Raw genomic sequence first — 13513 nt, 5'->3', positions numbered from 1 at the left:
GGAGAGGCGGAAACCTGGCCGTAGAAAAAAAGTGTACGAGACAGGTAAGAAAAACAAAGGCGCGTGTTGACGGTGACAGCGTGGGAAAAAGTGCAGACCGGGCGTGAATCATGACAAGCTCAGGAATGTCAGTTGTATCAAATCAAAAGTTTACAATTATTTCAGAACTCCAGAGTGATAATATAACTTTTTACTTGTTCACTAACAACTGTAAATATGGCGGCATGGTGGCTTAATGATTAGCACTATCGCCTTGCACCTCTGGGGTTTGGAGTGTATGGAGTTTGTGTGTTCTGCCCGTGCTTGGTGGGTTTCCCCGGGTATTTCGGTTTTCTCCCACAGTCTAATGACATGCGTATTATGCTAATTGTTTTTTCCAAATTGTTCATAGTGAGTGAATGAGTGTGTAAGTGTGTGTGCCCTGTGATGGATTGGCACCCTAACCAGAGTGTTCTTTTCCCCATGCCCTGTGACTATAGGGTATAGATCATAAATGAGTAATTAAATACAGGATTAGATTAGTCGTAAAATTAAACATGTTATAGTATTCAATAAATGTGACTCACTCTTTGCCTACTGATAAGTATTTGACGATATTATCAAAAGTAATGACTAGTAATACTAGTAATCTGATTTGTTTTACACCTGCTATGATTTGATCTGGAAACTTTGAATTGGTTACTTCGTTTATTTATCAACCAGTACTTCTTAACTCGAAGCATTTTTTTACTGTCTTTATTTTATCTAAGCAATAGTACTAAATTAATTAATTTCTCTTACTCTTTTTATTGTTATTGTAAATATTCACACGAGACTCCTACCCATGAGTCAATGGTTATTCACTTGTTTTCCTAAAGTGAATTACATGATCTTGGTTAGGTCAACAATATACTGGTAAATTGGTAGGAGGAGGCTTGTCATTTCCAAGCTTTAGAAATTGTTGCATATCCATGATGTCACACTTTAACTGATCCACTGGCTGACAAAAAAGTTGATGTGTTCAGTCACAGTAGACAGTTGAGGTACTGGAAATGCAGAATAAGCAGTGCAATATAGCAGTGCAATACAACTGTGCTACAGTTTGATCTGGAAAAACAGTATGAATAACCCAAGATGTTGAGAGGCTGTTCTAGGAATAACTTTAGCACATGTTAAATCTGTATTAATGCTAGTCAAAGGAGAGTAAATGCTAGTAAGAGGTGGGTAAATGGTAGTACTGTAAGAGGAGAGGAAACGCTAGTCAGAGGTGGGCAAATTCTAATCTGAGGAGAATAAACGCTAGGTAGAGGAGAGTAAATGCTAGTCAGAGGTGGGTAAATGGTAGTACTGTAAGAGGAGAGGAAATGCTAGTCAGAGGTGGGTAAAGGCTAATCAGAGAAAAATAAGCTCTAGTCAGAGGTGCGTAAATGCTAATCAACGGTGCCCAATTCAGTGATGGATGAAATGCTGTTATCAAGTGAAAGTAAAAATACTTTAAATACAGTAAAATTTTACTGCAGTAAATGCAGAAGCCCTCCGGTTAAATTTCCACTTGAGTAAAAGCACAAAAGTGCCTTCACTTAAGTACCAAATGTAGTTATCTTAAATTATTAGGCTCACTGTAGTCTTAAAGTCATAAGTTGTAAAAGTATCTCTCTCACTCTCTCAGCTACATTTGACATTTGATCTTAGTAAGGCCATGGGTTCTCATCAGTGCTGGGAGCTAAAGACATCTCTTCTTAGACCAGATACATGATTGGACGTGTCAGAGTGGGAAGACAAATGATGTGCCATCAGTGAGGTATAATAATGTGAAGGTGGTAATATTGATGCTTTTATATAAGGTTTAGAACAAAAAATTATGTGTGTGATTGAATATGCCACATTTGGGTTATGAAATGAGTAACAATTAATATGTAATATTTTTAATATAGATACATTATAATAATGTATAACAAGTACATACAGTATCTGTATACAGTGGTGTGAAAAACTATTTGCCCCCTTCCTGATTTCTTATTCTTTTGCATGTTTGTCACACTTAAATGTTTCTGCTCATCAAAAAAATAATTAAACACAAAATGCCGTTTTTAAATGATTGTTTTTTATTATTTAGGGAGAAAAAAATCCAAACCTACATGGCCCTGTGTGAAAAAGTGATTGCCCCCCTTGTTAAAAAATAACTTAACTGTGGTTTATCACACCTGAGTTCAATTTCTGTAGTCACCCCCAGGCCTGATTACTGCCACACCTGTTTCAATCAAGAAATCACTTAAATAGGAGCTACCTGACACAGAGAAGTAGACCAAAAGCACCTCAAAAGCTAGACATCATGCCAAGATCCAAAGAAATTCAGGAACAAATGAGAACAAAAGTAATTGAGATCTATCAGTCTGGTAAATGTTATAAAGCCATTTCTAAAGCTTTCGGACTCCAGCAAACCACAGTGAGAGCCATTATCCACAAATGGCAAAAACATGAAACAGTGGTGAACCTTCCCAGGAGTGGCCGGCCGACCAAAATTACCCCAAGAGCGCAAAGACAACTCATCCGACGAGACAAAAGTTGAACTTTTTGGAAGGTGCGTGTCTCGTTACATCTGGCGTAAAAGTAACACAGCATTTCAGAAAAAGAACATCATACCAACAGTAAAATATGGTGGTGGTAGTGTGATAGTCTGGGGTTGTTTTGCTGCTTTAGGACCTGGAAGGCTTGCTATGATAGATGGAACCATGAATTCTAATGTCTATCAAAAAATCCTGAAAGAGAATGTCCGGCCATCTGTTCGTCAACTCAAGCTAAAGCGATCTTGTGTGCTGCAGCAGGACAATGACCCAAAACACACCAGCAAATCCACCTCTGAATGGCTGAAGAAAAACAAAATGAAGACTTTGGAGTGGCCTAGTCAAAGTCCTGACCAGAATCCTATTGAGATGTTGTGGCATGACCTTAAAAAGGCGGTTCATGCTAGAAAACCCTCAAATAAAGCTGAATTACAACAATTCTGCAAAGATGAGTGGGCCAAAATTACTCCAGAGCGCTGTAAAAGACTCGTTGCAAGTTATCGCAAACGCTTGATTGCAGTTATTGCTGCTAAGGGTGGCCCAACCAGTTATTAGGTTCAGGGGGCAATTACTTTTTCACACAGGGCCATGTAGGTTTGGATTTTTTTCTCCCTAAATAATAAAAACCATCATTTAAAAACTGCATTTTGTGTTTACTTGTGTTATCTTTGACTAATAGTTAAATTTGTTTGATGATCAGAAACATTTTGTGTGACAAACATGCAAAAGAATAAGAAATCAGGAAAGGGGCAAATAGTTTTTCACACCACTGTATCTGTATTCAGATATGTACTAGATAAAAGTTGCTGATATTGTTGATACTCAAAATAATAATTACGTAATCTAACAAGTATCTATCTAAAAATAGAGCATCTGACAAAAAAAAAAGAAAGAAAGATCGACCCATTTGTATGGAGAAACACTGCACTGTACATAAAGCTCCAGAATAAATAAAGAACATAAAAAGATAGCAAAGCAGAAAGAAGTATCAAAGCAAAGGAAGCAGACATGTTAATTAGTACATTGAAGCCGGGTAGGTCATGTGATCCAGGACTAACAGGGTATCACATGTGCATGTCTCTTGCTTCTAAAATTACTTAGTCAAATATATTACCACATTATCACCTCCTTTCACTCAACAACGATTACACTTATTCATTCCAGCTGGTATTTTTAATTTCTTTCATGAGGAGGAAGATAAATAAAGATGCAACATTGCCGGAGGAAATGGTTGTAAGTTTCCATCTGGATGAGACGAGCAAAATTTCTGGCCAGCTGGAACACGCTGGCACAGTGAGTGAGTCAGTGTTAGTCAGTGTTACCTAACCGAAAATTGATTACACACAGCTCATCATGTGTTCTTGATAGCTGACTTCGTTCCTCACCCACAGCCCGGACGCAAAAATCGAAACCTTCTCACTTCTTCTGCTTTTTTTTAGGAACTCCTCCAGGGTCGCTGCAGTCCAAACACGTGGCCATCTGTCTGTCTGTCTGTCTGTCTCGGCTTTCCCGGGGACAACTTACAAGCTGAGGAAAGTTCTTTCAAACCCGGAGACGTCATATTTATCTTGAAGAGTTATAGGCATAACAGGAGGGAAGTTTATTATTTGATGCAGCGAGTGCCAGAGAGCAGAGAGATGTAAGAATGGGGCAAAAACGCTGCAATAAAAATGATGTATGGGACGTCGTTCCGAGAGCGGCACAATACATCACTTTCAAGGCATGTTCCTCAAAGCCCTGCTTTAATGAACTACACACTGGAGTCATATTCTACTGTAATGGATTTAGGGATGAGGTAAAAACTACCTTGTCTTCACAAATATGAAAAAGTAAAGCTTCTTACATCACTCAAGACTGACCTCTAAATTGGTGTGAAAAATGATAATACAAAAAAAAAACTGTATATTGCAAATAGTGGTTTCTGATACCAACACTAATATATTAGTAATATGCCTATTTTACAAAATGTTACTGGTAAATACAATGAACCATGAGATTGAAGAGATCCTATATCTAGTTTGTAATAAACTAATGTGCAACAATAAAGCTCCAAAGTTTTTAAAGTTAAATATATTACAGTGAAAAAGTCTTGACCTGCCTCATTTTGCATCCGAAAATCCAGTCTCTTGTCTCATTATTTTCAGTCCAGTCCCGGACATAAAAAAGATCTAATTTAGATGCTTCACGTGTAAAAAAAAAAAAAAATCTAATTTAAGGCATGAACCAGTGAGAAACAGGTGCAGATGATGACAGTTGATCAGGCCTGTGATTAGTATACTGCTGATGCTAAGTGCTGAGTTGTTGGAACAGACATGAGGGGAAATGCGGTTGCTGCTATGGTTGATACATAAACAATCAATTTTTTTATTGTATCTTTAGGCAATTTGCAGCCTGTCACAGAAAAACATTTGTTTCAATTTGTGTCATTTAATCTACATATTAATGCTTAATTTTTATAGGAATTAGAATTATAGAAATGGGGGAATTATGAAATTAATTTTCTCATTTTATATTTAAAATCCGCCTACTATTTAAAAAAAAATAAGATTCAGTAATTCATCAAGTCATTTACAGCAGAGTAAAACAGTTTTTTTGTATTTCTTAGTTAAGAAACTGGGGTCAAGGTGCAATGGATATTATCATCCTGAGCATTTTAAAATGACTTCCAAGTGGCTTAAAACTGTGTCCTTCTGTAAAGTAATCGCTTCTATTTGATCAACTGATATTAGCAAAAAAAAAAAACAGGAAGCACATTCCAGACGCCGATCCTTCAGCTGCCACACAGATCTGTCAATGGAGACAAAGCTGAAGCCTTCCATTTGCAAGGCGTCACAGCATTCCCAAACTGATTTGTGTGTCCGTCACGTCGCTTTATTCATGTTGCTTGCACCAGGAATTTAAGAAAACTATCAAGTGTAGACATTAAATACATAAAAATTGTGTTGTTTGTGCCGTGGTATGGAGAGCCGCACCACAAGATGTTTTAAATGATCATAAGAGCCCTGACGCAGGGCTTTAGAGGGAGTCAATGTAAAAGGAGTTGTTTGAGTTTGAGTTGTTGAGGGCTTAGCATACGCACCGGAAGACTTTTCCGTTTGGAGATGGCAGGGGATTATTAAGAAACTTAAAGGAAACTAAAGAAAACTGATAACACAAAATAACCAGAGAAACTAAAACAAAAAACTAAAGATTCTCTTGGGGCATTCGCCCTTACCGAGGATTTATTTCACAGAGAGGGAGAGTTTGTGACGCGTGCCGCTATCCTTCACTTTCTCTCTCTCTTTCTCGCCTGCATCTTAGACAGACAGAGGCTTGGGCTTTGCCTCTGTTTCTCAACAGCGCGCGCATCTATCTGTCTGTCTTTCTTTTATTTTCTTTCTATCTTTCTTTCTTTCTTTCTTGGTCTTTGGCAACCGCATGTATAAATTGCCGCGCCTTTGCCATTTAACAGTTCATGCGCGGCTCTGCCCCTCACGATGTTACGATTTGTGTTTTTTTGGTTTGTTTACTTTTCTTTAACTCCCTATATGTCAGGCACATTCACTATCAAGGAACCATGTAAATGCAGCTTCATAATGTTTTCCCCAGTATGTGATACAGTAGAGTGTTATGGAAAAAACATTAATGAAATATATATTATGAATTTATAGTATGTTACTTGGCTACCCGGTGGCATATAGTAGTTTTTAGTACTGTTGCCTTGCACCTCAGGTTTTGGTTTTGGTTTCCATCTCGGGTCTGTGTGCATACTGTAGAGTTTATTCTCCCTGTGCTTGGTGGGTTTCCTCTGGGTGCTCCGGTTTCCTCCCACAGTCCAAAAACATGCAGATCAGTCTAAATGGTGTTCCAAATTGCCAGTAGTTTGTAAAAGAGTATGTGTGTTCCTCTGTGTGTGCCCTGCAATGGGTGTACCCCACCTCTTGCCCTTAGTCTCCTGGGATAAGCAGCAGGCCCCCTGCAACCCTGTATACAGGGTAAAGTGGTCTGGATTATAAGTGAGTGAATGATTAAGTTACTTGAAAAATGCCTCCTGGCAGTGTGATTAAATGATGTATACTTACAGTGGGAAGTATTTATGACAGTAGACGACTGTAAAGAAAATTTAAAAATTTAAAAATTACAGTGAATTACTGGTATTACTATTATTTAAAGACTTTTTCTGTAAAATTACATTAACTTTCTGGCAACATTTCTGGCACTTTCTGTTGTCACTAAAAATCCTCACACTTGGCTACAACATTTTGTGAACACAGTAAGTACTTGTACGTGTACTAAAGATGTCTCCAAAGCAACAGCAGAAAGAACTTAATAAGGCTGTATTAACCACAGTGTTGACCATGCAGTTAACAGCGCAATTAACACTTCATTGACATTCTACAAGTACATTACGGAAACAAAAAGCACTGCTCATGTCACATTGTTTATACTAACCCAGCGGACGCAGTGACAACATTGTCAACAATTAAGCATGTGATAAGCACCTGGCAAGAGAATTTTGCAATCTGATTGGATGCTGCAATAACATAGTTTGATATCATCAAACCTGGTAAGCATGTGATTTTGTGTGTGATTGGAAATTAGTGACACCATAATAGACGCATTGAGAAACTGACAGGGATGTGGCTATAAAGTACAGTAAAACCTTGGATTGTGAGTAACTTATTTGGATCTGTGTGCATCACTCATATAGTCAACATTTTTACCTAAATAAATAAGTTTTTATTAATTATATTAGTTTTCATTATCACTAATGTAATCAAAGGTTTACACTCATTTCTTTACTTTCTCATAAACGTAATAACAAAACATATAAAAAAAACATAAAATTATCGTCTCACCTCTATAACGCTGACGCTGTCAACTCCTTCTATAAATGTTACATAAACATGTTGGTCAAGAAAACATTACTTTACTTTACTTTACTTTACTTTACTTTGTACACTGCATGCATGATAGCGTCTGTATGGAGCCCACATGACCAAGTCACATGTCTCAGCCCTTTTTCCTGTCTCACCTAATTACTGTTTGCTGTTCAACCTTTGTTAAACAGCAAACATGTTCTGTTTGTCTCAGTGTCAAGTGTTTGTTGTTTATTCTCACGTGTGCCATGCTATCTCTACAGTCAGTTCTTGTCTCATGTTCACATCTTACATGTATAGATTGTGTCTTTTCAACATCCATTGTTGACACGAATTCTGTTTTGTATGCCTATATATGGTATTAAGAGTAATTAAAGTAACAATAAAAAAAACACTAAATGAGATGTGCTTGTAGAATAGAAACAGTATATAGATAAATGAGTGTCTTGGAAAGACGCTTTAGTACCATGACACATTCTTTCTGAAGTGCACTTAAAAAGGCCAAGCATCAATCAGACTCCTAAGTGGCAATCTTTCACTGGTTTTCATATTCATCAGCCCACTCGCCTTGTATGAAATTGAATAAGCGTGTAGGGATAACCTGCCCTAATTGCTCTGAATTAGCATGGAACTGGAGTTTAGACGCAGTGGGAATATCTACGAAGACGTCTCACACGGTGTCACTCTATCCCTGCGGGCGCTGTTATTTATTTATTTTCCATTTTATTTCTTCTTTTTTTTTGACGTGACAGATTCTTAAGTGTCATAAATGCAAAAAGGCAAGATGACGAGATGATGAGATGATGGCTCTCTGGAGCAGATGCATGGCTTGACATTTAAATGGTAGACGTGGTGACAGAGGTCGTGGGTTTTACTGACAATGACATCACATGACCTCCTACCCCTTTCTGTAACCAATCGCCTGTCATTTAGATCAGACACTGCAGTGTCTGTCTACTCTTTCTTTTCTAGCATCTTTCAGAGCTTAGCTTTTAAAACATCACATAGGAAAAATTTAGGAGGAAAAGATTTCACATTATAGGGTAGCAAATGTGTCTTGTTTGTTTGTTTTTGTTTGTTAAATGTCATTTTAGATTCTTTTTTGCCTGATTTAGATTGCACATTTTATAGTGTTATCAGTTTTTTTATCTTTAAAACATCATGCAACAGCAGCAAGGCATCCCACAAGGTTTGGGTCTAGGCTGTATTTAGTTTTTATATTTTTTTGTTTCACCTGATTGAGCAGCAGAAAACTACACAAACTAAAGGACTATGTGAAAACTGCATTTTTGCTTTTTTGTAAGATCTTAAAGTAATTCATATATGCTAGTTTATTGTTTCCCAGGTAATGGTGCTTATACTGAACTGAAATTTTTTTTTATATATAGGAATAGCAAATTTAATGATGTAAAAATATACTGTGATGTTAAGACAAAGGTAAATTGTTTTAATGACATTTTCAAAATTCTTACCAGAATGATAGCCAACATCATAGGAATAATATTATTTTATAAAAGAAAATTGCTCTACAACAATTAGTATTTAATATGAAGTCCTTTATTCTTCAAACCCTGCTGGACCTGGCTGGATGTAGAGTCAGAAAGACATCTGTAGTGCTCTGGTGTCCCCATGTCACCCCATGTCATGACGGCTGCTTCCTTTTTCTTCATTGTTCAGCAGTTTGCTATCGTGTTTACTGTAGGTCTGCAGATGACACATTGTCACATAGTTTTCACTAGATTTTTAGTTAATTAACACAACTCTTCTTTAGCCAGATAGGCCCGAACTGATTAGTAACATCATCTGTTTTGTGCCTAGGGAGAACATGCTATATTTTGTCTTAATCCTTTTGTTCAATATAATAATTTACTAAAAATTACTGGTACAAACATACAAATGTAGTACTAATATTATTACTTGCCCACTCTCCCTCTCTATAACACTTATCCTGTAGAGGGCTGTGCTAGGGGACTTGGGGCATGAGGAAGGCTACACCCAGTCCATTGCACAGAGAAACTGGAGTACCCAGGGGAAACCTAGCAAGCATGGAGAGAACATGCAAACTCCGCACATGAATTTGAGCTGGGACTCAGACCTTTGACCCTATAGGTGCAAAGCCACAGTGCTAACATTATTATTATTATTATTATTATTATTATTATTATTAATGGTGGCTTAGCTGATGAGAGTGTCTTTTTGGCAAGGTATAGTAAGAAAGCATATATACAATATATTTGTCCTGTATAATGTTTTATTCTTCTCAAGCAAAGATTTTAATAACATTTTTAAAACACAGACAATAAAAATTTATCATCAAACAAAGTCTTAATTAATAAGTACTATACATATTGAATTCCCCACTAATGTACCTGTTTTTGCCTATGCATTACACACGGCTAATTTCAATTTGGCCCAGATTAATTCAGCATTCCGCGAGTGTAATGGCATTGTTTTATCTTTCGTCAGGCATAATGACAGTTTAATTGTGCGGATAAACAGGCAGAGCCGTGTGGAAGGCAGCACGGCACCAGGAGAACTATAAATATTTCGCTCTCCTTTGTTCCCCCCACTGGTCCCTGACTGACTGATTGCATTGCAGTCTTGTTTGACTAGAGAAAAATGTAATTAAGTGAATAGAAAGGGCAACACTAGTGCTGCTTAAACTGTTTATTTGTCAGGAGACATGGTATGAACTAGCAGAGCTTCTCTATCTGTCTTGTTTTTTTTGTGCTACTTCTTGACGTTTAACCTCCACCCAGGCTTCCTGTGAGTTGTGAAAACTATTTTAAATTAGAGGTTGTTCAAGAGAGCAGAGCAGTTCTGTGCCATTCTGTCTTAGAATTAAGGAAAAGAAGTTTAAAAAAGAAATAAAAGTATAATATAAGCCTGATTCGGACTGGATTAGCTTTTTATGTGGAGGAAGATCCAGTTTCTAGAGTCTTTCTCTGTTAAAGAGCCATGATTCCGTTTTACCGATTTACAGTAATTCTGTAATGATAAAAACATTTGTTAAAAGCATTTATTCAGAATTAACTCCGCAATATCCACAATATCTCACAATCATCATACTGTGTATAACCTGTACATCCCTAAAAAACATCCTGTCTGAATTGACGTATTAAAGTAAAGACTTCATTATAACACTTAAGGGGAAATAAGCTTACTAAAGTTTTTAACTTTAAACTCATAAGCTTATATCCACATTTTTCTTTTGCAGTAAACCAGGCATATGTCATGGTGGTCACCTTGATATCCACACAGTGTGATTGCTTGATGTTAAAGTAAAAAAAAAAAAAAAAAAAAAAGTTTACACAATGCTAATATGATTAATTATTTACAAGTAAGTATTAGGAATTAGAAATATTTCTATATTTGCTTTAAACATGAAATCCACTCCCCTAGCTATGCCTCTGCTACAGATGTCCTCTGGCTACCTCGCTGAGCAGACATCCTGCAGACTAATACCGTTCGATGATTTCTATACCCTGCAATTTCCCTACCTTCTTTTTTGTGCCCTGTAGTTGCACATTTTTAATAACATCGATGCCATATAAACCATTTACACCACTTTTGATTTCTACAGCTTATGTTCACTAATAGGATTCTGGGTAATAGGGGCATCCATCCAAAGCGTGGCTTTCTGCAGGCAGAGTCCACCTCCAGCTGCGCGTAAAGAAATGCTACGTGCTGAGATTGGAGTAGCTCTATAGAATCGCAGGGAGAGATCAATAGCGCGAGAAAGCTCTTGCTCTGATCCATACTCTCCTTGTGAAGGAAAAAAAAAACTTCAAGGTCACTTGAAAAAAGTGCACCAAGAAGTGTGCAAGTTGAATTTCTTAGTTTAAGGGATGAAACGGAGATAATAAATTGTGTACTCAAGACAGTTTATACAGTTTCATATACTGTTGTGACTTCAATGAATAAACCATAATAATTATTGCAAGCATACACATTTTAGAAAGTTATGCTACAGAAGATGTCAAATGTTTTAATGCATTTTTTTATGCTTGTGAGCGATCCGTTTGTCGTAAAAGTTTATCTTTATATAAACTTATTTATTATATAAATATTATCCTATATGTATAAGGAATATCAAATTACAAGACTTACTTGTAAAGAAATATAATAAACAATATGGTGGCATGATGAAGTATAATAATATAGGTTTTCTTCCAGGAACAAGCATTGTTTTTATTAATTGGTACGGAGCTTTTTGTCATGCTACACTGCTCCATTTTCCCACAGAGTTTGGTAGTTATTTTTTTTTTACAAATCAAGGCATTTTCCTCTGATTTAAGCACACAGCAAGTAAATTATATGCCTTTAAAACTAGAATTTGTTTTGGCTCATGCAAGGTTTTAAAACCATATACAGCTGTGAGCTTTTTGATGTATTATTTTGAACAGGAGACAATTAAATATTTTAAAATATAGTCACCCGAAATGTATAGGCTGTGTTTAAAATCTGCACGCAGACACAAATAAATTAACAGTACAAAGTATTTGTTCAAGGAAATGGCAATTAAAATTTGTTTATAGAAAATTAGTTTATGTCAAAAATTAGTTTATGTTATGTATATTTTTCGGTGCATTTTTCCTCTGTATTGCAGTCATCCACTGTTGTGTTTCGACTCAAACATCACTTCAACGTTTTTAAAATAAGCATATCCCAATTTCCAAAAAAATAAAATAAAATAAAATAAAGACAACTTTGTGTACATTTGGAAAATAAGTTGGAGTAAAATCCCCAAAATGACATATTTAGCCTTTTTTGCACTGAAAATATGTATTTTAGTATGTTATTTGTTTGCTTGCTTTTGACTGCTTGTGATGTTGCCTGATTACTTATATTAATTGAGATTACTTTAAAAATACAACCCCATTACCCAAATTCTTATCAGTTTTTTAATTAAAAAATATATTTAGTGTATTTACTAATTCTTTATTAAAATCACAACCTTATTGCTTATTTAAAGTCAAACTAAACCTTATCATCAAGAATAATTTTTAATCACTAAAATGCTGTCTGTTCTCCCATACAGCAAAGCATTACATTATAAATTCTGGAGCATTTTGTCAGATTGAAGCCGTTAAGATGCGTCTTTTCACTTCACAATCCATCATGCCACTGCTCTCAGCTGTCACATCATCATATGATCAAAGACGAGTGACTCGGTTCAGCTGGAAGTCATGCATGCAAATTAAATGGTATGCTTTGCAGCATGGGTTGCTCTCTTTCCCCCCTTCTTAAACTTTCCTCATTTCATCATTCTATTACAGCAGCAACTTTATCTCATCTCTCCCAGAACTCTGCATGAAGTCTTCTGGCTTTTTTTCTTAGCAAACTCATCTTTTGTGTTTTTGAGACTTACTCACAGTTGCAGCTGTTTGCTACTCTTACAGGTCATCCTGGTTTATTTCTGTTTTCATGGGTAATCTTAGACATGTCTGTGTCAATATTATAGATTTTTTTTTATTATTGTTGGGTTTTTTTTAACAGAAAGAAGCCTTCAGTTCTTCTAGCTTTTCTAGCATGTTCCTGCTTTAGTCTTTTGATTTATCCTGATTTTTTTCAGGCACATGACAGATTTGTGCCAGTGACATCTTCATCTTCCTTCTGCTGAGAGACAATGTCTACACACTTCAGATGCATAAGTAACATACCAATTGAACTTTTGAACATTATTTTTAGCATTTTTGTGCATCGCCACACACCTGGGCAACAGTAAACTAATTACTATATATATATATATATATATATATATATATATATATATATATATATATATATATATATATATATATATACTTTTTTTAAGTTTTCCAATATTCCAACATTACACCCCTTTATTGCAGAGGTGGCAGAAGTACACAAACTCAATACGTAAGGAAAAAAAAACATGGACGTAGCTAAAAATGTCAAGAGATGAAGTGAGTGGGATCTGATGCCCACGATGCCAGTCATTTCTGTAAACTTTAACTGCTTGGATTGGTGGTATTATTTTGTTCCTGTCCTTCCCATGTGGGGTGAAGCTCAGGTCACAGTATGCATATGTTTATGTTAGAAAATCAATGCACTTTTATGTGATCATCATCTGAAAAGTTACACATT

This window comes from Clarias gariepinus, chromosome 23 (assembly GCF_024256425.1).
Source record: "Clarias gariepinus isolate MV-2021 ecotype Netherlands chromosome 23, CGAR_prim_01v2, whole genome shotgun sequence".
Classification (NCBI taxonomy): domain Eukaryota; kingdom Metazoa; phylum Chordata; class Actinopteri; order Siluriformes; family Clariidae; genus Clarias; species Clarias gariepinus.
The sequence above is the reverse complement of the archived record's forward strand: the minus strand, read 5'-3'. Positions refer to the sequence as shown.